This window comes from Cuculus canorus, chromosome 12 (genome assembly GCF_017976375.1).
Source record: "Cuculus canorus isolate bCucCan1 chromosome 12, bCucCan1.pri, whole genome shotgun sequence".
NCBI classification, from domain to species: domain Eukaryota; kingdom Metazoa; phylum Chordata; class Aves; order Cuculiformes; family Cuculidae; genus Cuculus; species Cuculus canorus.
Window position 1 is genome coordinate 2,820,883 of NC_071412.1, and position 27,985 is coordinate 2,848,867.

A 27,985-nucleotide genomic window follows, 5' to 3' on the forward strand; every position below is an offset into this window, starting at 1 on the left:
CTTTGTAACTAAAAGAGCTGTGAAGCTCAGATATGGATTTGGAATCAAATTTCTTCAAGTTTCAGGCTGTTTTTCAGTATGTTTTTTGTCATGGGTTACAACAAAAATGAGACTAACTGGAAGCCGCAATTACAGGTATCTGCAAACTCCAGATGTGTTTAGGTCCTTGGGTTTGTTTCCAAACCATCTATACTAGATTAAAAAACTTTTCTTCTATGTTAAGATGCAGGAATGATTACAAGAGTCTAGTAGTCAATTGTTGTTTGATTCTATTTAAGTATTAAGCCTCACACAAGTTATTAATTACTTGAGCTTTCCACTCTGAACGGGGGATTTGGTTGTTTCTACGTCTAGTAAAAGATTTTTACCATCATTTTGTTCCTAACTCTATTATTTCAAGATTATTCAACAAACAACTAGAAAATTGCTTGGCTAGAATGAGCACAGTGTTCGTGTGCATTTATATTGGTTAGGGCTTCGTTTTATGCTTTATGATCTGAACTACATAAATATGTCCTGTAGAGTCGATTTTTTGACATATGATTGTTCCGCAAATTTGTGTATTCTGGAATAAACAAAAATCATACAAGAAGACTAGGAAAGAGATGTGGGAGTATTTAATATCATATTAGCTTTCTTTTCGCTCTCATGTCCATTCATATTTTACCTTGTTGCACTATATCATAGTAAATAGCACAAATATTCTTGTTTTGGTTTGTGTGGTTTTCTGATAGGCACTGTAGGACTTGATAGGTTTTTTTCAGAATAAAACAATTCTTTCATGATTTCTAATATGTTGAAGAGTAAAACTATCTGTGGCGTGTAATGATATGCAGAAATTAAAAACCCATCTAGGACTAAGTCCCAAACGAATGTAATTACTTAGACAAGTAACTATATCTAGTTTTAGTCTTTCATCTGATAGGTATGTCGTCTCATATCTCATTAAATACTCAGTATTTATGGGTTGTACAGTAGTTGTCATCTTGTGCGACATCGACATAAAGGTTAAATATTGTTTCAGGTATTTAAGTCATAATTCAAAGCTGGGATCATGCACTCTGACCCAAAGTAAAAGTGTCTGAGTCTTGGCTGCCGTCATCATTGTATTGTATTGCATTTTTGTGTAATTGGAATTCATAGATTTGATCTGAGATATTTAACCTGGTTTAACTCAACAAATTTCCACAGATATCAATAGCAGTTTTCTTTAAAAAACAAACAGAACTTTTAGAATTTTACCTTCAGTGTTTCTTATCTTTAAAGTTTATAGTATATTACATAGTTGCTTCTTCAGAAAACTCCTCACTCCTAAGGAAGCTCCTGTATCCTTACTTCATGGCTAAGGGTGATAGCATTTAGACAGCAGCTTCACTTGATGAATAATTTAAAGTGCTATATTTTTCTCTGTGGTTCCACCCAGACAGAAGCATTTGTTAATTGAATAAAGAAATAAAAAAAAAAAAACCCAAAGGTAACCTATAATATATATTTTTAGATACAAAGATAATTAATTAAAAAAAAACTACTCCTGTAAGGCATGCCGGGCAAAGGGTTAACTGTGTTCTGTCCTAATGCGTTCTCCTGTTGTTGCTAAAAGGAAATATAAATGCAAACAGTTGCAATTTCTTTATGTTGATGTCGGAGATAATCATTTTGGACCTATTCCAAACATATTGATAGCAATCTTACCATTGATTTCTCCAAGCTTTGCTTCAGTTCTTCAAAGAAGCTGAGGTTTTCCCTAATTCTTTTTTAATAAATCATAATCCTGGAAAAGTACATTGCATTCTACCCTTCTTGCTTTTTTCCTGAACGCTGATAATCCCTGGTTAATGTTACCATTTAGCAGGTTGTGGTATTTTTTTTCCACTGCCACATTAAATCAAAGGCAGCAATTTTAAAATCTTGGCACTCTATTTATCCACTTCTATTTACATGAGAGGAATGACGTTTGATGATATTATTCACTCATTTTTCATTTTTAGTATTTGATCTTGTGACATACATATCTAGTCCATACAGCCACGTGCAGAGTTTCTTTGATCGGGGGAACATGGTGCTAATAACACTTGTTATTCGATAGCCCAGTCACTGGATGCAAAGCAATTGCATAGTCCATCCTGTAGTTGATTTGAACCCATATCTCGCTCAACATTAATTCATTGCTTATCCTCAGGGCATTCTGCACTGAGTCATCTAGAGAAATTGTTTTGGTTTTCATAGGAATATCTCAATATTTGCAAAGGTAAGAGTTAGAAATGCGATTCTCTCACCTCCTGATGTGTGGCATCTGTAGAACTGTGGTCTCCTTTTAGCTACTGTACTGGAGCAGCTTCCCACGTGCTGTCCTTGGATGCTTATTTCCTCTAATGCATAGGGAGCCAAATCTCTCTTATCTGAAGCAGCATCTATAGCATTTGCATTGTGTGGAATTCTGTGGCGAAATCTTTTGTAAAATATTAAGAACAGGATTTATTCACCTTTTAAGAAAATTGTGAGGATATTCAACTGTTTAGGATATTCGATTGTTTCGGATATTCATGCTCAGCTATTAAATTGAAGAATCAATGTATGTCATATTCCAGGAATGCCAAAAACTGGAAGAGTGAAAGAAAAGCATGAAGTACAGCCTTTATTCCTAAATAAGGAATATTATTTTAATTGCCTCTTAGGTTGTGAAAAATCTACTTGTGAAAAATCACACCGCTAAGTCTAGCTTGCAATAAATTTTGGCTTGCACTTAAAAATTCCTAGTTTAAGAAACAGCTAATGATTCAAGCTTTTAAGTGTATTTGAAAGCTATTAGCTATAACCTCATCTTTGGTATGTGGTTTTGGAGCTCTGTAAACTATTCAATTAAATAAATTGGTTCTTGCAGGGAAAAAGCTCCTGCTGATAAATACCAGAGTGAAATTAATGGTGGCAGTTGAATTCCATGGGTTAGTGGAAAGAATTGTCAGAGACTTATCTAGAATATAACAATATGTTTTGTTAAAATGAGGAATCCATTCAGTAATGGTAAATCAATGAAAGGTGGGATATAACAGCTTCTGTTCACTAGAAAAGTGTAGTGACCTGCAGCAGAGGATTTCAAACCCTTCTATTGTCTGGGTTTCAGAAATCCGTCCAGTTGCAGACAACTTTTTTATGTCAACTCTTAGGAAGTCATTCTGTGACTCTGTCTTTCTTTATAGCAAATGAATCTCCTTCCCTGCCTGCAAAGTCTGATGGTTTTGTCCGGGAAGAGCAGATAAGGAGAAGGGTTGTTCTTTCTCTGATGTTTTCTTTCATACTGTCATCTTGTTACAATCTACTGCCTTTTCATTTTAGTCCAAATATAAATTCTGACTCTGTATTTAAACAGACAGAAAAGACACAAAAGAAAATCCTGATCCTGAGTCTACTTAACTGTTGATATCACAGAGATTACACAGGATTTCAATGAAAGCCTATACTTGGTTCCCCGATTGCTGGGGAAATGACTTTTAGGGGTGTAAAATTCATTGATACTCTTATTTGCTGTAACTACGTTAATGTAATTTGTATTGTTTGTGTTCTGGTAAAATACTACATGCCTAGAAAACTTGATCAGCATCTGAGGAATCAATTTCTGCTTTTTGCTAACATAAAAGTACATCTGTCTTTACGTCCTTATGCTTTCCAAGTTTGGATTTGGGCTTTGTGATGTATGTGATGTACTCAGTCTTTGAACTTGTTTGCCTCACTGTGGCTCGGTTCCATATCCAAAGTGAATCGAGTAATCGAGCAAAGTCTGGAAAAAGGTGTCCAGACAGAATATGCTTGAGTCCTAGAAATGGGCTGGGATGAGGAACAGCAACCTCACGGAAGGATTTCTGTTAAACAAAAGAAGAAAAGGCTAAAAAGGAAAATGGGATACAAAGAAACCAGAGGTAAAAAAAGTCTAGGAAAATGGAGAAGAAAAAAATTATAAGAGAAGCATGGCAATGTGAATGTGTACTAAGGATTACCAGTTTTCCAATGGAAAACAGAGTCAGGAAACAGCTGATTTTAAAAATCAAGAATAGAATTTGATCACACTTCTGGTATGATAATGGTTAGTGAGATTAGTTGGAACAAAAAAATGAGGAAATTCTTACACTGTACGTGATTTTGAAATGAAAGAAATGTAGAAAACAGAACATTAAATACATAACAGGTAAAAATCCACGTAGCTCAGCAACATGAGTTTCAGACGTGAGAGAAAATGCTCCTTTTTTTAGTACATTCAAATCGCGTGAAAGACAATTCAGTTGTCTGCAAGAAAACCAAAGACAATAAGAAACATCTTTCATCATGACAGATATTGTAAAGGAAAGCAAGCAAAGGGTTTCTCTTAGGTTTATAACCTATTTGTTTATACTCACAAAGCTTACTGATTTCTGGTTTTTTAATATCTACATATTTGAAGGAACCTAAGGTGATGCACCCTATGCAGACTGTTTAAAGATTTTATTGCTGTAGAGGAACCAGTAGTACTTCCTGCTGCTTTCTCAGAATTCTCAGTCGAATTTTTCAGGGGTATTAAGTATCTTCAATTTAGTGTATGGAGGGTCTACAGTATGTCTCCAGAGCTTATGCTTCCACTGGTCAAAAAGTAAGTGCAACAGGACTAATGGATTGCATCCCTTAGTAGTGATGAAATTACATTTGCACAAACCTACCCTAAATTATTTTCAAGAACAACGTTTCTACATTATATCAAAATTCTGTTTCCAAAATATAGTGAGAGCTGATCTGGTTGGGTCAAAGTAGAGTCCTGCTCATATAAATTGAAATCTGACTCGGGCCATTGTTTTGATGAGTCAAGTATAGATTTTGGTAAAAACGAGTGAGAATGTTCATGTGAAGAAGTCTTTATGCTTCAGGAATTCTTTTCATGTATGGATCCTCCCAAGTGCACAAACTGAAATGCTCTTCTGAGCTTCACAGTATCCGTGATTAAAATGTAGCATTTCAAATTAAATTGATCAGAACTGTCCCTCTTCCTATGCAGTGTCTGTGCTTTGAAATATTTCCAAACTTTAGCGTTAGTTCTAGAGCAACATCTGAACCAAACACTTCAATCATATTTTCTTGCAGTACTGGTTTGACTTTCATTTGTTGATGTCTTCCTCTCTGGCAACTCTCACATTTTTCCAGTTTCTCTCTCTTCTCCTTTTACATGTTGCATCTTCTGCCTGGATTCTTTCAAGCTCTTTTATTCCTTTATATTCCCATCTTCTACTTCCCCCTTTTTTTCCAAGAAACAAGAATGTTAAAAATTATCTGCAAAATGTAATTTCCTTTTTCTGCCCCCTCTGTTCTTCTTAGTGGAGACATTTCAGCCAATAAGAACAGAAAGTTTTTTAGATGGAATTGAAGTTTTGTGCTCTCGGACAAGTTCATGCATGTAACAAAATTCATTAAGCTATTAGACTTACTTCAGGCTCTTTTTAAAAATTCTTTGTCAGGCCAGTTTTGTGTGTGTGTGCATTAGCAATAAACAGTGTAAGAAATGATTGTATAATCAACATTTCATCACTATTAATGAGAATTAGATTCATCTGTAATCTCATTTTAGTCTGTGAAACAGCAAACCAATTAATCTAGCATTTATATGATGAATGGACTTTGAGTATAAGCTGGTCACAGCGGTAGCTTTCCTCTGTACTGAATATGCATTAAAAATGAGAGTATTATATCCTGGTTTCATGTTACAAATATTTCCAGTAAAAGAATACAAATCAATGTTATATTTTTTGCATCTAACCTGCGGTTTAACTATACCACTGTATCATATCCTACATATCCAATTAAAACTGTATTATGATCCAGTAGTCTTTAATATTAGTGGTCAAGTAGTAAAGGAAGTAAGCTTAAAGACTCGTTCTAGAACTACAGCTTATTTCATTCCATGCGTCGTATATTTTAACAGAGAACTCCTTAATGTAACAGAAATCAGATTTGGTGTGTATTTTTACACAAAATCAAATTGTACAGGCGCCATCTCGGACTCCTCCAAAACATTAGGAAGGATAGGATTCGCTGGTCAAGGAGGCAGTAAGGATTACATGTATTCTAAATTCAAAGCACAATATAGTTTCGACAATTTTGTTTTCTGTGTTGTTTTTTTGCTTGTTTACGGAATGGGAAGAATCTCTATTATACCTTCTGTTTAGATCTTTAAAAGGAAATGCTTTCTTTTGCAGGACTGTTAATACAGACACAAAATTATCAATAGTTAATTTTTAGTCTCTACTGTCTATTTAAAAGTCTGTTTGGTACAGGCAAAGTGCAGCACAAATCTTTCGAAGATTTGAAAGCTGGTTCTGAGTAGGGGCTTCAAAATAACAAGTGTAAAGAAACTGCAAGTACTCCACGTTTAAAGCAGCATCTCCACCTTTTTTTGGAGCAAGCAGTCTCCTCTGTCTTCTACAGGTTTTTTTGTCACATCTTGCTTTCCTGTTCTGAATTTCTCCTGGCCTATATCGTTGCTCTCAGACAGACGCAGTGTTCAGACTTGCTAAGAGCATATAATTATAGTTTAGGTGGAACACTGTTTTTTTATGACTAATTTAGTATACAGAGCCATGGGTTAAATAACCCTCCTGATGTTCCCTTGGAGCTGGAAGAGCTGTAAACATAACAGAAAATAAGTGTGTAAGTTACAACGTAATGTTTTCATTTCTTGCGTGTCCTGCTTCCTTTTCATCCAGCTCTGTCTGTATAATGTCCAAAAAGGTAAAGAGAACAAAACCTATTGTTTTGTACCCTGCTTGGGTGATGTTTTGAAGTTCTGTTCTTCTACTACTGTTTTAACTTAGCAATACTCAGACTCTTTAACTGCTCAAGTTCTCTCCTGTCCGTCGTTCACACTGTTAAATAACTCTCAGTCCTCAATGGTGTTTCCCTCCTTCCCTCTATTAGTCCTTCTTCCACTCACACGTTCTCCTCTCATGCCTTGTTCATAGTTATTGTTTCAGCACACACTTTATTTTAAGGCCCCAAGTTAGATCCTGTCTTGCTTCAGAATAGTATTTGAGTTCTTCACTTGTACTTGCCAATAGCTTGTCAATAAAACAGGGAAAAAAGGATACTTTAGTTGTAAGTGTAACACTTCGCTAGAATTTATTGTGCTAATAATTCTTGCAAAGCTGGAGATTTTTTTATTATTACTTAATATAATGTTATTAATAATAATGTTCTTACTATTAGTCTGAAAAGCAGACTGTGGAGGGGAGGGAGTACTTCTATGTGTAGTTCATTATTAGTACTGAAACAGCCCTATGCTAATACCCATAGAGCTATTGTATATAACGCCACCATGTCAGGATACCTTCTTTATATATAGAATAACAGTCTGTCTAGAATTTTTCTGGGCTATATTGAAAATATATAGTTCTGTAATATCCAGCCACCTTATACTATTTTTATTAATTTCTTCCAATAAAATCTCATTAGTGTTCATGCACAATGTTGCAAGTAAACAAAGGTCAGGAAAGAATTAAACAGATCCTACTCTAGAGGAACTGCCGAGCTGGACACCTTTCTGAGAAAGGAGTGGTTCAGGGAAAGGGGATAATCCCCAGGTGGAGTTTTCTTCTCCACATTATGTGATTATACTGCTGCCCTGCTTGAAAAAGGTTTTCCAGAGTTTCACAGTATTTTCTGTCTTTGGGCTCTGTTACCTGCCTTTTCCTTGTCCTGTGGAATAAAATCTTGCTGAGAGGTTTGAATTGCAGTTAGCTCTGGCTCTTAGTTGTCAGGATTGTGTTGGGTTGTCAGGAAGCCAGGCTACTCTGCAGTGTGCAGTGGACGATGTTTCCCATGCTTTGGTTAGTTTTCTTTTATGTGATTGGAATAGCATTTATCTAATTTTTTTTTAGGATATGTGAAGCAAGTGACTACATACCTCCCAATTTTGAATCTTGTATTCTTTAGTGTTTTAGAAGGTACAGAATTGGTTCCTGAACCTAGCCTATAACTAATTGTATTTGAAATATTCCTGCCCTTAAATTTCAGAACACATGAATCCCCTAACTTATGTGAAAGGAAATTATAAAATTAAATCAACTCAAATATTGAACTAAACAATAGCACAATATTTATGTAGCAGTAAGACAACTTAAATACTTTAATACTGTTGTTTGTTTAAAAAAAAAGCCTTGCAGAAAGGAAGAAGTTATTTCAAACTACTGCTAATAGTTTTCAGTAAGATGGAAATTTTCCGTTATGCTTTTAATGAAAAACACACTGAAAGGTAGAACTACATTATTTATACAAGTCTTCATTATTAGTATCGAGGTTGAGAGTCTATCTAACACTCACCCAGCAGAGCAACACAACTGAACAGTGCTTCTGTCTAATAATAAGAGACTAAGACATCGCCTTGGCAAACAAAAATTGGAAATAAAAGAAGCCTTTCTTGCCTATCAAGCTTATCAAGAAAATATTGAACCAGTTGAAGGTACATACATATCCATCACTATGTAGAATGTACATCAACAGAACTCTTGAATTTCAGGCTGCAGAAAATATGTTCATCTGTGTGCACTTCTGCAGCTTCACACATATTTAGAAGTGTTGGTTGCATCCATTTGTATTTTATGTCTCTTATGTAATCTAAAATCTCTTTTACTTTTTACAGAAAGATGAAGCAGATGTTGTTGTTTTGAAGCAGATAAACACTATTAATAGAAATAGTATTTTGTATTTGGATCGTGTATAGACTAATCAGCACAAGGTGACTTCTAAATTCTGAAATTTAAGAGCTATTTTGTTCAGTATTTTCTCCTCTCATGACTTGTTCATAGTTATTGTTTCAGCATATGCTTTATTTTAAGGCCCACAGTTAGATCCACCAAATATCCTGTCTTGCTTCTGAATTGTATTTTAGTTCTTCAACTGTACTTATTTAAAAAGGTGCCAATTAAAATCTTAATGAATGCTGAAACTTTTCTATTACATCTGAGGAAGGTTTTTCTCAAATTTGAAGTGTATCAGCACAAGATATTCCTCCCCCCAACTCCTGGAAAAATTAAACTTGTGTCACATTTAAGATACCTATCGGTGATTCCCTAAAGGCCAGGTGCCTGAGTTGTTCTCCTGTGATGGATGTTAGTCACATCACCTGCTACACTACCAGAAGATGCTCAGATAGCCTCGTGAAGAGGGTGAAGTAGAAAGCTGAATTCGGGAGGTATTTTCTGAAAAACAATTAATAGCTACTATGTGTATTCTTCTGTATCACACATATATCAGGATAAGTTTTGAATTTCCTTTTTCCTTTTCTTTTTTTTCCTTAAGATTACGAAGTAAATTTAAAGGAAAGTAACAAAATCTGATACAAATCAAGCACGCTTGCTCAGTTTTATGTACTGATCATATTGTATTGCTAACTTTTCTCTTTCATTTGGAAGTGGAGCGCTGTCAGTGTTTTGCATCTCACCAGACTGGAGAGTTTAATGCTGACAGTGAACATAAATCTTTGTCTTGACTGAAAAGACAATCTATTTTTTTTTTTTATTGTTATGTAAGTTAAGCAAGCACTGGTTTTAATTTGTGTTTTCAGGAAAGAGTAGCGGTTTTATATAAAGTTAGGAAGACCTTTCTTCCTAATAGGTGTGTCCCAGATCATCTTAGCAGGTTAAGGCTGTCCTCAGCCCACAGAAAGTAATTTGTTATTTCATTAGTATATGCCTCTGGAAGGTTCAAAAGGAGCCCCTCTCACTTCTGACCATTGTTGTCTATGTCAAGACGTGATATATAGGATATTATATGAATTACACTGCTGGCAATAAACTATATTAAGGAATAGTGAAAAAAAAAAAAGACCGTGGGTGTAAACCTGTGCTTCTCTGTAATGCAATGTAATGGTTTGGTTGCGTGGTTAGGAATGTTTGAAAATAGGACTTATCTGTGGTTAAGGACACGTCAGTGACAAATACACTAGAAATAAAGCTAAACATCAGTAGAAGGTCCAATCGCACTGGCATGGCGACCTCACATGTACGGGGACAGCAAGGCGTGTCACAAAACCAGAATAGGCTGACAGGGCAGAGAGAACCATTGTTTCCAAAGTCCTCGTGATAGTTGTATGGAGCAGCAATATTTGCAAAACAATTTCTCTATGTTCCATGACTTATAAGGGAGTATTTTCCCTCAGCCTGTGACAAAATTATTTTTGTGAAGGGTCTTGAATGGTCAGTGCAAATGCACGGTTTTAGTTATGCTCTGGTATAGCTGCCATATTATAAGGCAGTGTTCTTTTTCACTCTTTGACTGTAGCTCTTAATGTGTGCCTTTCACCATTTGTGTTCTGCACCTCAAGCAGATTTGAGGGGTAGGGTTACTCTGAAATAATACTGCCCTTTTCCCCCACTACCTGCCCCCCTCAAGTCCTACCAAAGCTGGTGTCGCAGCTTGGACCTCACTTGTGTGACGTGGATGTTTTTTTTTCCTAAACTTATGACTGAATAAGATGGTGAGCATAATCCACTTTATGAAGAAACGAGATTGATAATTTTTGGAACAGCAGTCAGCTATTTTACAGCCTATTTTCCACCTTAGAAATAGAGATTTTAATTTTTTATTAATAAATTTAATTTTTATGGTATTTATAGATCCATTAGATAGCAATATAATAATACAAAATGAAGATTTTGCAGTGTTTTTGCAGCTGTCCTTGTATGATATTTGCAATTATATATGAGATTTTAGAATAGGATGTGAGGGGGAGCTGTCCCTCTTATAAAAGATATTGTTATAGCGTTCGGTGCTGGTGCTTTAAGGACGCAAGCAGTAAAAGCCTTGCAACAAAACAAAAACCTTTAAGAACCTTGTTTATTGAGTTCTGGTGGCTAAAACTGCCAAAAATAAATTAATAGCCGTTACCACTGCAGTGCTTTTTTTGTTCAGAAGAAAAATATCTTGACATATTTTTTCATTTTGTGATTGGTGCACATTTCAAGGGTATAAATTAATCTTCAAAGGATCCTAGGGAATATCTTTCCTGGACACTTCACTTATACATCAAGTTGGCCATGTTAGCAATCTAATCACAAACCTGTAATTCAGTGGACAACAATTTCTTATTGTGAACAGCATAGCAGCTTTTACTATCATTTAGGTCAGCCTCAGATTGCTGATGCACCATATGTTTCAGGCCATGGATGATGGATGGTATCCTCTGGTGCCCATCCCTAAGTGATTGGAAAGATTGAAGACACACAGTTCACTTAAGCTTGCTTACTATTACATCAAGTAATCAGTGTGATAGGCAAACCTGTGCTCTTTATGTCACACTGCCCAACTTTCTGCAGGGACATTGTGTCAAAAAAACAATCTAAGAACATTTCCAGATGACAGGCCAGTTACTAGAACAACCATTTAACAACTGGATTCATCTAAAAAGCTTAATAACATGGAAAAGTCAATATGGGTTTTTAAAACACCTTTATTTATATGAACCAGACATGGTGTTTTGTTTTTAAAGGGTTTTCATTCCAAAATTGAACTTAGGGAACAAAAAGATGTAATAGTGCAATCCTTCTCATAGTTCAGCCCTGAGAATGTAAAACTGATAGTGTTCCAGGGTTTTAAACAGAGTACAACGCTATGCTGAAATAATTCTAAATGCTTTAGAAGTTTGTAAAAATTTTGTGGTTATAAACACATAACATCAGTTTAAATTTGAAGGGAGAAATCTTATTTATTTCTAAATATCTGTCTCTACTGATGGCAATCAATGTTATTTTCATTTTCACCAATTCCATTTTTACCAGTATCCAAAATAAGCCATAAGAAGCATCTTCCTTTTTCTCAGGCTGTACCACGGGGACGAGTCTTTTATGCGATACAGGAGGAAAATCCTAGATGATACTCTAAAACTCATTTTGCATAAAAACTCTGCAAGACTAGCAGGGTATATGCTGTCAGTCAGAATAAATCCAACTAAATACTATCATCTGAAGTGTTTAAAATGTTATCATTTTTAACTGGTACTGGTGTGTGCTATTGTATAAATGAGTTTTATTTTGTTGTAAAATAACTGAGTACATAGACCAAAGTATCTGTATACCGCCTCAATCATGAAAAAAGAGCTGGGCAGTGCTGTGAATTCAAACCCTAAAATGCTCGTATAGCCTCTCATTAGTGAACATTTTTTTTTGTGTATATGTTTTCTAATTAAAAAGCATAGCTGCAGCATGCGCTTTGATTGAATAGAATTACAGAATGTTTCCCTGGAGATTCAGATGCTGGTTTCTTTTGAACACTAAATCCTGGCAGCTGTTTTGCTGTTGTTTTTTAGTTTTGTCTCAACATCTTTGCCTTCCTTGAGCAGTTACAGGTTTCACAGTTATTGTATTGACCTGGTTAGGTGACTGTGTACAATAGAGATACATTTTTCATATTTGAAGCGTGTAGTTAGAAGTGCCCATAAAAACGGCTTAAGAAGAGTTAGTTTTGATAACTAGCCACTCTAAAGTGAGAGTTTCAAGGCAGGCTTCCTCTCGTCAGCCCTTCAATAGCGGGGACACTGAATTCCATAACGAGCGACAATTTAGGCAGCAGCCTCTAAAGTAAATATTAAACTAAGGTAATGGAAAGAAAAAGCTATTCTGAGGAAGAGAGTTTGGGGAGCAGTGATTAACACTGACTTTAAAACCAAACGTGTTGATATTAGTGAATCTCTTCGCTTAACTGCAGAGTAGAAATTGTTAGAAAGCTGAGCAAGAATAATTCTTGTAGACATTGCATGAATACGTGAACCTGTCCATGTTAGAACTGTGCTTTTTGCAGTCACTGACACTTTGGTTGCTTACTGAGACACCTCCTGGGGAGAGATAAGTTTCCTGGGCTTTACTGTAACTTGTTCTGATCTGAGGATGCTCCCACTTAAACCCTTGCTGGAGCGTTAGTGCAGAGAGTAATACAAACTGAAGCGTACAAGCGAATACAAGGGGGAATGAAAGCATTTCGAACAGGAAACGCACAAGACTAGAACAGTTCAGTTAGAAGGGACCTACAATGATAATCTCATCCAGTCTACTGCTTTGGCTTGTGAATGAGAGAGAGAGACCTGTAACTGAGGAAAAAGAACTTTAAATGTCTGAGACCTCATTTTTCTTCAAAGGAGAGTTGATGAGAATGAATGAGAGTGACTTTGGAAATGTTACTTTCACAACCCCATGAGCCAGATATGCAACAGGAACTTTAACTAAAATAGGGCAAAATCAGGGTCAGACTACATACTGTGAAAAAGTCTGTGTGGAATTCTTTGGTTTTCGAAAATCTAAAGGGTCAATCAATGTGAAACTCTCTACAGGATAAATAGTCACAGTCCCAACATCTTTTCTTTCTTCTTTCTAGCTGTTCTGACTTGGATAATAGTGAAAATATACTGGTCATTTTCGTTAGAAAATACCTTGTAGAAGTTAAAACCAGCACCTAAAACTGCACTAAGGTATCCAGAGAGAAGTTTGTGAAGAGAGAGGGCCAGAATCCCTATAAACCAAGTTTAGGTATTTAAGCAGTGAAGAAAATCTCATTAGCCTCCTACACTTGTAGTAATATCAAAGAGTAACACAAGGCTCAAATGCCTATAGTAATCTTAAATGATTCAATCTCTGTTTGCTTTACATTGTGACAGTCATGTGAGAACAGTGACAAGAACAGGCTGGAGTGGGGGAACCCACACCCTGCGTGTAAGAAGTCTGGAAGCAACTGCATTGTAGCATTTGTCTCCAAGTTGAGACTTTCAGACTGAAAAAGCAGCACAGCCTCAGCCGGTCTGAATCGTATGCAGCTAAATGCCTCTTTAAAATCTGAACAAAATAGTCTCAATTCCAAATGTAAAGAGGAGTCACGGCTCTCACCTGCATTTTAGTGTCCCACAGGTCAGGATTGTTTAGGTGACGGTAAATGCTTTATACTGGTCAGGCAGTGTCGGTTCCTTGTGCTTAAAAGGAACGTTTCCTAGATATCACAAGCATGGAGGTAAGAATTCAATTTCTGCTAAAAGCAAACACAATTAAATAATCCTTAGAGTTTGCAAATAGATATTCTATGAAATCAGTAGCATCGTGTCAGTGAAGAATAGAACCACACCTAAATCGTTAGGAAGATAGAGGCTGCGTTTTGGGGAGAGTAAATCACTTCATTTCTGAGGGGAAGCAGCACAGCAGGTAGATTTTGGCTGTTACGTGCAGTGGGATGGGTTTTTTCCTTGTCTTTTAGGCACTTCTCCCCAAACAATCAGCCCTGTCATTCCAATAAGCCTATCATAAAACCGATGATATTTTTTTCAGTCACTACAGTTAAAGAGAAAGGAGTTGAGGCTTTTAACTACTGTGAGCTGCTGTCCCTCTTAAAATCCTGTAAAGATGGCAGACACTTATGTTAAACACAGTGGCTTGTTGGTAAAGTTAACCGTGTGCATCCAAAAGTGGCAGAATATGGACTAAGGTGCAACCTCAATCTGTGCTGTAATAAAGTAGCTGTTCATCTGTGGTCAGAGATCGTCATGAAAGACCTTGAGTTCCTTCACTTTATTTTGCAGAAAGGCCATCAGACAGCTTTGCATCATCTAACTCTATCAATCAAGGGCCTCAACCACTGCTTTCTGCTGAAAGCTTTCCTGTTTGGCTCTGTTTTTCACAGACAGCTCAATAACTTGTCTGTGGAGCTGTGATAAATGTACCATGTGCTTCTAAACTGTCTCTTTAACACTGAACTGAATTTCAACTTGCAATGCTTGTGACTAATTGTTTTCATCAGAAACATTTTATTTGTTTCTGATTATTATACCATAGTCCCTGATTATCTTTTTTTTTTTTTTTTTTTCATTTATTCTCTGGCAGTGGTAACATTTTAGGGCTACCCTGTGTGCAGTGGACTGCTGGAAAACTAGATTTTACTTATTTAACAAGCTGCATGGTATAAAGAACAAAATGAATGTGAACCTGTATGAACAAGAAGTATAAATTTCTAATACTTTTGTTTTGGAAAGTACATGTTAAGCATATTTTAAATCTTGATTTTCTTGCCTGTGATTTGTGAGCCAGTCCTAAGTAAAATATTCTTGGGTTTTTTTCAGTATACATAAAACAAGGCTGGTATCACAAAACCTCACAGTATTTGGCCACAATTATCAGGTTTTGCTGAGGACGCCCAAAATAGAGCTATTATAGCAAATGAATAACTTCTCACTCTTGAAAGAAGGTGGTTCTTAGATCAAGTGGTAGGTCAATGGCAGGGCAGGGCGAGGAGACTCATATGGCAACTGTCTGCAAGTGAGCTTCACTCCTGAAACAGTGCAAAAATGACTTCAGAGTTGGTAAAGGCTGTGGGGACAAATATGCAAAATCTGGAGAGGCAGAAGAGTTTTTGTAGTTGGATGCAAACTCCACAGGCAATTGCAGAGCTTGTGTGTTTGTAGCACAAAATCCAAAAGAGAAGACTGAAATGAAACGCAGGTTGGTGATTGAGAAAGTATGATGATTTTTGACAAAAAAAAGGCATGTAAAATGTGTTGTAGTAAATTAAGGTCCTAATAAGAAATCCAAATAAAAGCCTTCTGATTTGTGCCTCTAGGCATTTTGCAGCATGTGTGCAGAGAAACTATTGTTTTGAAACTAAAAATATGGTTGCAGTTATGTTTATCACTGTGATAATGTGCAAGTTCTACTTAGGAAATTCTCAGCTGATTAGTTCAGGCAGCTTGCAAACCTGTAGTATGCATCAAAGGAAAACATAATGTTTTCGTGGCAAAATGGCATAAGAAATGACTTATTAATAGAAAATAAAAGCTACAGATGGCAGAATCCATTCTGGGACGTAAAAACTGGCAACTGGGACTTCAGTTTGGCCCAAAGTTAGACAAAATATACTAAAACTAAGAACTAGTTTTCCACTTTTCTCTTGAGTGGTTTTAGTAGGAGAAAAAGAAAGACCATGAGGCATGTTAATTGCTTTTGGGAATACACTGTTCCAGGTTAAGAAGAATAAATATTGTACACTCTGGAAAGATTGTTGATCTTTAGTGGACAGTACTAATTTACACGTTCCTCATTTAAAGCGCAGAAGTAATACTAAAATAGGATCCTTTGGTAGGTGTGGTAAAAAATACATCTATTGGGATAATTCTCATTGTCTGTGTCACTGCATAAATGTGCAGAATAGAAGATAAAATGGAATGGCGTTGTTGTACTGCGTGAGAAGCAGGACAAGTGGCAGAAAATAGCAGCCCACGATGCTTTAGCTGTCACTAGAATGGCACAGGGGCAGAGGGTACATCGGAGCACAGCTAGAAGATTTGGTTAACAAACTTAGTGTGTAGGGCCTATCTGAGATGATTTTCTGTTAGAGAATAATTTCCTGTTATTACAGTGCCAGTTGGGTATAGTAACCTGTCTGGCTTCTTCCCATGTTTATACCCTTGGAAGCACGTAGTGAGATCCACTCTGTAGTATGCATTTTTTGATCCTGCTGAGAAAAGCCAAATAGAATTTCTACTTATAGCTGATCCCCCTTCTCAAATCTCTTGAGCTTCTTCTCTCTCTCCTTCTCCAGCATTTTCAGATATTGGTTAAGGGATGTATCTCAAAACTGTGAATATCTAATCCCAGTGCTTCACACAATTAACATAAGCCCAGCTGATTTGTGTAATGGGAGATGTCCTCTGCTAGGCAGAAGTTTCTACTGGTGTACAGACCTGTAGGGTCTTGTCAGGGGAAAATGGGTATGAGGCTATTGCGAACAGCTCTTTGTTGACTTCCAAAGTGACTTGTACTCTCATAGCTATAAAACAGAGCAGCCATAAAATAATCTGGTTGGATTTTTTTTTTTACTTTTATCATGTTCTTCAAAGATCCCAGATATATTCCTCTTTTGAAGAGAGATGTGCCTTCGGAATACCAAGGCACTGCTCAGGAGAACGGAGTCGGGAAGGGGTTAAATTAGGAGTACAACTGTGTATTAGGGACTGATTGCCCAATATAGAGCTCATATCAATTGCAAAGAAGGAAATCCAGCAGATTCACAAGAATACTCTTATCATCTAGTGGCAGGAGAGAAATCAAAGCAAAACTAAGTACATTTTACTGATGCACCGGATGCAGTAAAAAATTCTTGTCCATGTGGAGGCTCCTGCTGTCTTAAACACATGAAGGAAAGCTACAGGCAGATTTTTGAGCAACTTTTATAATCTAATCCATTTATAATCAAATTTTATTTCAGTTGTATGCAGGCTGGGAACACGAGAGCTGGTTACTGCTCCTGGTTCCCTAAATGAATGCACTAAGATTTAGAAGCTGGGTTCACTAACAATGACTTTAATTGGTATCTACACACAGTACTGAAGTCCCAAAATTGTATTCCAGGCACACACTTGACTCAGTGAAAAATTGGGATAGATTATGTAGAGACGGTGTGTAATTCCCCTTGCAAAGTCCTTACAAGTGCAGAGGGAGGATGTGTGGTCAAGACAATCCCTTGTGCCAGCTACCCTAGCTATTGGCTGCTACAAGGTCTTTAGAGGCAGTGATAAATTTGAGGGTAGTCATCTGACTTGCCTTAATCAGCACTGATTACAAAGATCTAAATGGCTCCTGGCAGCCCCTGGATCAGAAGGATACAGATGCACTCTCTGTAGTCAGTGGTAGGCCAGTCACCGCTATGGAGGTAAATTCCATCTGTAAATGTCAAGGGTAACGTTTCAGTCAAAAGGCGTAGAGTGGCACTGAGAAGAGCTGATACACTGTGAAGGTGTAAGAAGAATGAAAATAGCACTGTAAATATTATGAAGTTATTAAGGACATCAATAATGAGGCCTTTTCGGCAAGGCCGTGTTCTTTTCTGTTGACTCTCTGAAAAAAGACAGCATAAATAGAGGTAAGCTTAAAGACAGGCGAGAAAAATTAACAGGCTTCTGTGTAATTGTAATTTTAAAGCTTGTTAGATTAAAGAGGAGATAAATAGGAAAGAATGTTGTAGAAGTATACAGAATTACAAAATGTTTGGAAAAATAAATGAACTATTCTTTATTCTTTATATAGTTCAAGAACGTGCAGTTAAACTGAAAAGTTGAAGCTTTAAAAAGCCTAAAATAACATGTTTCTTCATGATACCTATCACCTCAAATTTCTTTTCAATGAAATGGGGCAGCACTTTTTCTCCATCTCCAGCAAATGTGGCGTGTTTCTTGAGTTGTTAAACAGCAGTTGGTATGTGAGTTAAAATTAGCTTATGCAAAGTAATACAGAATTGAATAGAGCACAATAATTTTTCTGTGTATGTTTTCATCCAGCCTCTAGACTTAAGTGTCTAAAGGACATCCTCCATAAAAGCAATTATGGTGACCTTGCAAAGGCACAGAAATGCTCCTAAGGCTTTTCTAGTTCCTGCAGCTAATTCTATGCGCGGTGGACTACGTAGTACATCAGGAGAACCCAAGCAGTTATCTTCCTTATAAATCAGATCTCAGAAAACCTCCACCAGTGTTTTTCAGAAATTTGGCCTTACGTTGCTAATTGATGCAGAACATAAGCAAACTTGTAGGTATATTCAAGCCAATTCGTACAAGCAGCTGTAGCACACCTCAGGAATGAGATGGCACTTTGGGGAGCTCAGACCCGGCACTAAGAGTGAAGTCAAAACTTGATGTTTCCAAGATCTGGAGTACTAACCTAAGCCATTTGCATGGTGAAATCTAATGGTGCGTGAGAGGATGAATTCTAGTATACTTCCCTTTCTTCTTCAGGAACCATCTGCTTTGTAACTCTAAGTTGATGAAGTGATCGAGACAAGAGTTTTTGGCCTTGCATGCTCTAGGCTTGTCTTTTCCTCACTGAGTAAGGGAATGTGATGGCTTGAATTTAAAAAAAAAAAAAAAGGAAACTCTTCTTAGAAGTAATTTTTGTCAACTTGCATTAAATCAGGTGCCAAACAAATGCACTGAGAAAATATATCTTTACAGAGTACATCCACTGACTGGGAACCATATAAACAAGAAGAAAAAAGGCCTTAAAGGAAATGTTAGTCAGGTATTATATTTTGTGGTTAAAGGCCATCTAGAAGAAGCAGTAAAATAATCGCTGTAGCAAGGATTGCAAAGTACGTCATGTTACACCTCACTGTAAATATCACTTTAATTTTTTATGGCACAGATTATTTCTGAGTTTATTTTATATACTGCATAACACTTAAATGTCACTGGATCTAAAACCCTTATCCAGGAAGCTCATTAGTTGAGCTGTCTGCGTCTGTATATCTGCCATCAGCATCTGGTGAGAGGGCTGCTGCTGACCCTGCCAGACTTGGGTCATGAGGTCAGCAGGTCTCATTTATTATTCAAAATTGCTTTCTGACCTTTTATCAGCTAGGTCAAAGAATGCCGCATTCTCCTTGGCTGAATTTTATAGTGAAATCAGTATCATGCACAGATAATGTAATTACCAATTCATGTGAATCTCATCCCTCTCTATCCAAAAATGTACTCACTTTGAGGTTGATGAAGTTCGAAGAGTTGGTTGTAGAAATGCACGTATGCCTCAAGACCATGTGTATACCTTGTCATCCGTGTGAAATAACACGTGTAACTTCATATCTAATTCACGCTTCAAATTGTGCATCTACTTCCCACTGCTGTGGTGCTGAGACAGCTCAAGGCAGAGCTCCATGGATAGCAGATGACCTCTCGTTTTTACCACTCTTATTCTTTTGAATAGATTCCTTTTACATATTCAATAGCAGTATTCCATATATTTTTGTTAGTAGCTGTATCTCCCCCTTCAGCTATACGTGTGTATAAGTTGAATATGGGAGAACTTAGAAGAACTGTAAAGCAAGAAAATCCGATAAATATGGAGGTAGTTTTCTTGGAGATTATAACAGATTCTAGAAAGAAAAAACACTGAGAGTCCAAAATATATTTAAAATCTTTTCTGTTCTGATCTAGATCTAGGAAATCACTGGTCAGTCCCAAAGAGAATTAAGATGGACTTTGGGAAAATTACCAAAGGATTGATTACATGATATTTTTGTTCTATGGTGGATAAATAGGAAGCATAAGTGACATTACAATAAGAAAAATATTTTTTTGAATTTTAGAACATGAAACTTTGAAGAGAAAATGAGCCTTCAGATCTTAACAAGTCATGCTTCGGTATGGAAAATTGGAAACCATAAATGGCAGATTGATTCTTAAAAGGCGCTGTGCAGTTCAGCATTATTCCTCTGGAATGATTTCATCCTTTTTAAAGGAAAGAGCCAAAGGTCACATTGGTCTTGCCCTTGAAGCAGACAATATGAGATGTCAGCTTGTGCTTTCTGACACTGCATATGATGAATAACCTTGACATAGTAATAAACAAATAACCTTTATTAACGTTTATAAGCACAGTGAAGTATTAATGCAATATATACTTCAACAACATATTGTGAGTATACAGCCTTCATAGAAATAATTTCCTCTAGTAATACTGTAGTAAATTTATGATTTGTAAGGTATTGCTGTAAAATATATATTCATTAAATAATGGAATGTCTAATCTGAAATTCTCATAAACTAAAAAAAGTAATTTAAACAGGCAGGTGCTGAATTAAAGTTATGCAAAAAAAAAACCCCAAACCTCTGTATTCATCAAGGTACTGAAATTGTTGTGAATAGTTTCTTTTTAGTGTTTCAAATACCTGTAGTCAATTGTCTGTGTAAGTGTTTCTTTTGGTGTTTCAAGTAGCAGAAAGATACACTTGTGTGCAGGTAAGATGTCAAGGTGTACATAACGTTTGGTTGGAATGGGGTGTTTTCTTCTAAGCATGGGAAGCTGGGAGGCCGGTTGTTGTGGGGAGAGTGATAACATGGTGTAGCAACCGTTTTATCAAATTCCTTTGCTTTAAGAGCAGTCTTGCATTCTTTATAGCTGTCTTGATGGCACGTTAAGGGCACATTGCTGTTTGATTTTCTAACTGAAAATGAAACAAAGCTATTGGTTATACATCAAATGCAGGTTAACATTACAAGATAGTACTTAGCCCTGTACCGAGTTTGAAGTACAGAGTTTCACTCGTTCATAAGTAGTATTTGTATCTTGCAGGTATTCTGTTATTTTATACATTATTTTTGCTTGCTGTTAACTACACGCCATGCTCCTGAACAAGTAATCTATTTCTAGTACAGGCAAACCGTGTTGAGATATCTCAGTATTCTTTCTGAGCCTTTTAGAGGTATCTGTATGTACTGTTACATGGGAGTTAACCCCAGGTCCTACTCCAGCCCTTATTATCAGGCAAACTCTTTTATAGTAGTGGTACAATAAATATTCACTGCATGTGACAGTTTGAGAAACACCTTCTATCTTTACACGTGCAAAACACGCTTACGCGTATCCCAGTATACTTTACGAAGAGAAAAAAGGCATTTGTCATTCCTTCTCCTGCATACGGTGAATGTTGCAGGCCCACAACACCTACTTTGTAGGAGGTTTGTGTACAGAAGAGATCAAGGATACGTTTCATAGTATCAGGAAAATGTTTTAAAAGATCTAAAATCTAGATACCATTGCTGTACATGAAAGAAACCAAGACTGCTAGTTAGGAGTCAAAGCAATCATAAAATAATACAGCAGAGATTAAATGAGAAAACCTACAGAAAACAGTACTAAGTATATTAGTGACAAAAGTTTCATCTTCCTCTTGTAACAAATATTTAACTGCTCAAGGATCGACATGTCTTTACATATCTCCATCATTATTCCTATGGTTCACTAAGGGTAAGTGCTAGAACTAGATGAACAAAGAGAAAAGGCAATCCCTCTACTGTCTTTACAGTGAGTGTTAAGTGAAACTTCGTACAAAGTAAGAAGTGAAGGAAAGAAAATGAATATACATATAAACGAGTGTGCAGTCCCCAAAAACCTAATAAAAAAAAAATCTGCCTCTTTAGTGGGTGGCATTGTATGAATGAAAAATAAGACAAGAAGGAAAGTAAGCCCTGACTATTCATTTGCACTCAACAGCTGTTTTCATGAACTAAAACAAACCACATGGGTGGTTCTTCCAAACCACGTTTTCACTTTCCTTTAACTCTGACTGACTGAGTCATTCCCTCAGAACAGAACCTGAAGTGGCAGCTGTGAGTGCAGTTTTAAAAGTGCCAGGTAGATAGAGATAATGTGGTTTATAATAATGCAATACAATAATACTGCTATAATCCCAGTTTTGTAAATCTGAATTTAACTTTTGACATGATAGAATTATTTTAGTCTGATCTTCAGCCTTTTGGGTTTTTTTCCCCAGGAATAAAGAGTGTCTCCAAAACCAAACCTAGGCACCAAACGCCTTACACAAACAGCAAATCTCTTTGCATACTCTTGAAGTTTGAAAGGCCACATGCACTGTACATATTGTTTCATGTGCTGCCACAAGAATTCGTGCAATTCAGTAGCGATGTGAAGATGTAAAGCTCTTCTGGCAGACGTGGACTGTTCCCTTCTGTAAAAAGCATTGAGCCGCAGGAGCAATTTCGAGTTAGAAGCTCACATGCATTTGTTGTTTGGCTGTGATACAGAAGGTGCAAACGCTGGGCTGCCTATGAGCTTCAGCGGGCTTCGTGCATTTAATTAACCTTTGAAATCAGGTGGAGTGCTGTGCTACAGCTGTGTGGTCTCAAAACATTGGACTGGGAAGGCTGAGGCTTTATTTTGGAGCTGAGTGTTTATTTGGGTTATTTTGGAAAAGATCAGGCAGATTCCAGAGTGCGACTTATATTCTGGTGGAAGTGAACTTGTCTTCTGCTCTTTAGAGCGGAGCTGTGGAAAATCATCTTTCTCCTAAAATATCTGTTCTAATCTTTCTTTACATATCCGTTAGAGCTTCATACTGCTTGCCACCTCGGCCAAACTCAGGCTGTGGTAAATCAAGAGCAGCATTATTGCTTTTTATAACATTGCACCGAGTTAACGCAGAGCGGAACGCTGCACCCTGAGCCATCAGGGAGGGATTTATCTTACAAGATTGCTGTGTTCTCTGTTAATTATGCTACAGGCATTGCACTGTTCTTTTGAAACTGCAATCAAGATACTGCTGTACATTTGTACCTTTATTTTTCCAAGAGGCCTTTTGGCATTTCCACTTCACTCCTCTTACCAGCTGGAGTGCAACTCTTAGTGATCTCCTGAACCGGCGGTTTTGTTTCCTGAAACACTGAATTTCTTTTTATCCTTCCATATGTATATATATGATTGTCCCTCGAGCCACCTCTGATTGTGTAGACAAGCTGGTAGTTGAAAGTGTTTGGGAACAGGAACAAATCAACCAGTAAAGGAAAAGAACATCGGCATACAGTTTTTCAGTACATGCAGGAGACGGGTAGGATGCTTCCAAGTGGAATTTAATGTTGAAGACTGGATCATTTCCACATAGTTGGCATACGTCTATTTTTTCTGTCTGTTTATTGGCATATATATGTGCACTAATAAACACCCTGGAACAGGCAGATTTCAGAATACCTAAATAAAGATATTCCAGATACTTTTGACTAGATATATTGCAAAAAAACAATGGAAATATTTGCTTTCAGAATTAACTAGAAACTAAGGATCAGACGTCAATGAAAAATCAAATTCTAACCAGTCACTTTGCTACCACAATAATACAGCCAGTGTATGTAACGTTGTTTCGCCAACCTTTGAAATTTTATGGCAAATCTTATGGTACCTGTTCAGTTTCTTTTCTGAAAGTCCCAGTTCTTGGAGCAAAGTGATGACACAAAAGTATTATTTTACAAAAGGCAAAAGAGGCCCAGAGAAAATGACATGAAAAGGTATAGAGGCTTAACTCCCCAAAAGGCTAAATCTTTAAAAAAAAAAAAAAAAAAAAAAAAACATGAAAAAGAAATTTAAAAAAAAATGTCATACCTCTGGAGGCTCGAGTTTCAAGTAGCAGTGGGCAGTTCCAAAACTGATGGCAAACTTTTAAGCCTGGCAGCATTGAGCAGCGTGCTCCTGTTACATTCGACCAGCCTCATTTAAGCAAAGTGCAATGAATTTGACTTCTAAAAAAATCCTGACACCTTTTCGTCTAGAGTTTCTGCCTCACACTCTCATGTAGCACTTGAATGCTCCAATGAGAGTGTGGAAGATCTCTCACTTGTGTTACTACTTTGCTTTTCATCCTCCGTGGTGCTTAAATCCAGCTTGAACATGATCTTGTGCCATGTTTCGCCTATCAACAGCAGATAATTTTTTGGAACCGTGCTTTTTAATTCCTCACGGATGTGGTTTCACACAGCCTCTGGACCACAGACGCACTTGTCAGCCACCTCCTCAGATGTCCATCTTCTTAGAAGTGCCCGTAGTTTGACTTACCTGTTTGTTACATCTCAAAGTGGAGCATCCAGGCTCTTTCGTCCACTTACAAATCCATCTTGATGGTGGCCTGAAGAATAAGTTGAGTGTAGGTGAAAGAAGTGAAAGTGCCGTATTAAGCAGGGGTCATCTTTTACGCATTAAGTGCTTCCCAGCTTCTTGCTTATCTACTCATTTGAGGGTGTGCCGCATTCATTTTCTGGAGATAGAACGTGTGGTGCTTAAAGTGGAGAGTCTGTTTCCCAAACCTATGTCTGTTTTGTGGTAACTGAAACAGATGGTCCCCATTCATTACAGCTACAATTATGTATCATCCATCAGTTCAACGATGCACTTTTCTGATACTTATACATATCAAAAATATTGCTTATTAATTCACAGAATGGCAAAGTCCATATTTTGTTCTCAGTTTCAACAGGAGATTCGCTGCCTTAAAATTAATCTAGATTCAGGCTTCTGTAACACAGCTCAGAATCATTGTCCATGTGTACAAAATAGGTTCCCAGCTATACAAAAAAAAGGCACAGCAACTCCTGATAGCTGTTTTTTTTGCGAAAAAATACAACATCATATAAATTTGTCAGATTCTAGTTTGCTGCCCTAAACACCAGTTCAGTACAAATCTTAATCATGTAACTGGAAATCATTAATTAAGTCTTGTGCAGCCGAGATTCATGCATAATGTAACATGCCTACTGCAAACAGTTTGCTCCTGATCATTTAAATTTCCTTCTTGCTCTTACAGACATGAGGGGCCTGTATTTGAAGTAGTCCCTGATGAGATTTTGCTTTTACATCCTCAGAGAATGTCCTTGTGCATATTTATAGGACAAAGTAGAAGGATTACATAAGTGGATTTTTGCTATTACAGTATTAACTATCATCGTTTAAAAAAATACATACCTTGGCACGATACGATCACATATGCGCACCTCAATAATCTTTTGACTGTCTGGGAAATAAGTGGCCTAATGCTTTAAGCCTTTAAGGAATAATACTATGATTGGGTCATGTGTGTGAGAGAGCCACTTTTAAATTGAACATGCAATTCCATCAGAAAAGCAGGGTTTCCATATCTTCTATTAATTTTTATGAAGAGGATTTTAGAGAGCAGCCCCCTCGGTAGCACGGTGTTATTTCTATGGCACTGTCATGGTAGTGGTAAGGAGAGACAGGCTACTGCATCAGCACTGCTAATGCTCAAAAAAGCAATTTTTTTAAAGGACAGGGACAGAAGAAGGAAGTGGACTTCACAAATTGAAAACTGCACGGCAGTTTCACTGCAAAACCATCTACGAGTCATAGAGTGCTATCCAATTAATCCATTACTCTTAGAAGAGGAATCCCTGTATATCCAGGTACAATCCTTGCCAAATATCTGGACACAATCATAGGATTTTAGGATTACAAGTAACATAATAAAGGATAATGATAAAAAATTAAGCACACCAATACAGAATGCTTAGGTTAACTGGGCCTGCCATGTGCGCTATAAGGCAACAGTCTGTTAGGTTTAATGTGAGATTAAGGCATTGTGTAACCTGCAATTATGCTGTTTTTCATTAAAAAAATAAGATGATTGGGCTCAGTAGGGCCCTTCCTTATATTTACCTCTGTTTAATTGGATTGGGAACTGCTTAAACATCTTTGAGTTGGAGCTTATAAGAAGATGATCCCAGCTGTTTTTCGAAGCTTAAGACAGCAGGCAGACAACATGATCATGTCAAGACTCATACTGAAGCCTTAATCCTACTTTTTCATCAACTAGCTCTACAGCTGAGTCTTTAACCTCCTAAGTACTAAATGTGCTTTGGATCTCTCACAATACATTTGCTGTCAAATGTAATTGTCTAATAATATTAATTTTTGCTTCCTTTCTGAGACGAACTTTAAGGAATATTCTCTGTCTGTCTGAATTTGGAGACCTGTAGTGTAAGCCTGTATTTTCATTCCTTTTAAAAATAGTCTGTAGGCTTGCACATGTTGAAGTCTGTTGTTCTCTAAGGAGGCAAGGAATTGCGTTGACCTGTACCTCACCTTGTTATAACGTAAAACCCAGTATATTGGTAACTGGTTTTCATTGTACACGTATTACTAGGTTGAATGTAGTTTTATTTTCAATAGGAAGGAAATGGCAATAGCATTAGTTTTATTTAGGTCTTTTTCCAAGGAGCTGTTTGCATGACAAAAAGAAATTTTCCAGATTGCTAACTTCAAAACTTACTAACTGGAGCATTATGTAGTTTGATAATCCATAATTTAGTTTGATTAAATGCTTTTATGAGTTTTTCCTGCCTCTGTTAATAGTATCTATGCAATGCAGAAATGTATCCTCTCCTCTTTCTCTTTTCTTTCTCTTTTCTTTCTCCTCTCTTTTCTTTTTCCTCATTTTTTTATCTTCTCTTTTTAATTCTCTTTTATTCTCTTTTCTCTCTTTTCTTTTTTCTCTTTTCTTTCTCTGTCGGGTTGTGCTCCGTTTTGTCCTAGTGACACAGGGCTGCCAGCAGGAAAGCAGGCGTAGTTAATGCTCAGCTGCTCAAACCAGTCAAGCAAGCTAGCAAGTCCCAGCTGTGCTACTTGATGTTTTTTGATTGCACCTAGTCCTCAATCTGTGAACTGTTTTCTGGACTTAGATTCATCAAGCTCTGCCGCTTTAAAAACTCATGCAGGCAGGCATCCTAGGATATGCCATTATAAGCTGCTGCCAGGGGATCTTCTAGGAGATAAATGGAATCTGTGTGAAGTAAATTAGTGTGAACCAGTCAATCTGTGTGTCAGCCTTGAGCCACATCCATGGGTAACTAGCTTGCTGACTGAAAAGTCCACTGTCTTTTGCCAATCAGAGGTCTCAGCCACAGGAAGCAGTCCTATACAACATTAGTTTCTTGGAATAATGCCTGTTTGACAAGCTAGTGAAACTCTTCGGTATACAGCACTGTACTGCCTGAGTTTACTCATTGCTTACAATTGAACTGAAAAATCTTTTAAAGTCAGATAACATTTTAACAGTAGGGAGTGTCACCGAAATGTCTTGGAAATAAGTGCTTCCACTTCCCAGGAGCGGCCGTTGAGCGGAGTCCTGCTGTGCTGCAGTTGGCTTCACCTCCCTATCAGTAATACATCTTCAAGGCCATAATGCAAAATAATAACAATAATCTGGCCAGAAGAGGTTAATAAAGAGACTCTGTATATATTTTTTTTTCCCATGGATTAAGCTATTTGGACACTTGATGGAGAGAGTATGCAAGCTATAGCAGTCACATTATGCAGGGGGATGTGTCAGTGTCACAACCGCACTGTGCACCTTTGTTTCATTTTGGTTTTAAAAGCAAATTGGGGCAATCCACAGCTACAATTCCTCCGTAGAAATGGGTGGAATCAGAATCCTCTGAAAATTCCCTGACTGATGACTTTAGACTTGAATACCAAATCAATCTACTGTCATGGAAATAATGATATTAATAGTGTCAATAATGCAATTTTAAAAATATGAAATCTTTCTTTATTTGTGTGTTGGTTTTGATAGAAGCTACTGATACGCTGATAGGCAGTCCTGGCTGTGGTATGGACTCTCCACGTCAATGATCTAATGGGCAGAAACCAGGGGAAATTTTGCT

General features: G+C 37.1%; 1 protein-coding gene across 5 annotated transcripts in view; it reads left to right on the forward strand.

Moving 5' to 3' along the window:
• The window catches only part of WDR72 (WD repeat domain 72), a 129,925-nt gene that overhangs the window by 85,632 nt on the left and 16,308 nt on the right, over window positions 1–27,985 (forward strand). The window lies entirely within an intron of this gene.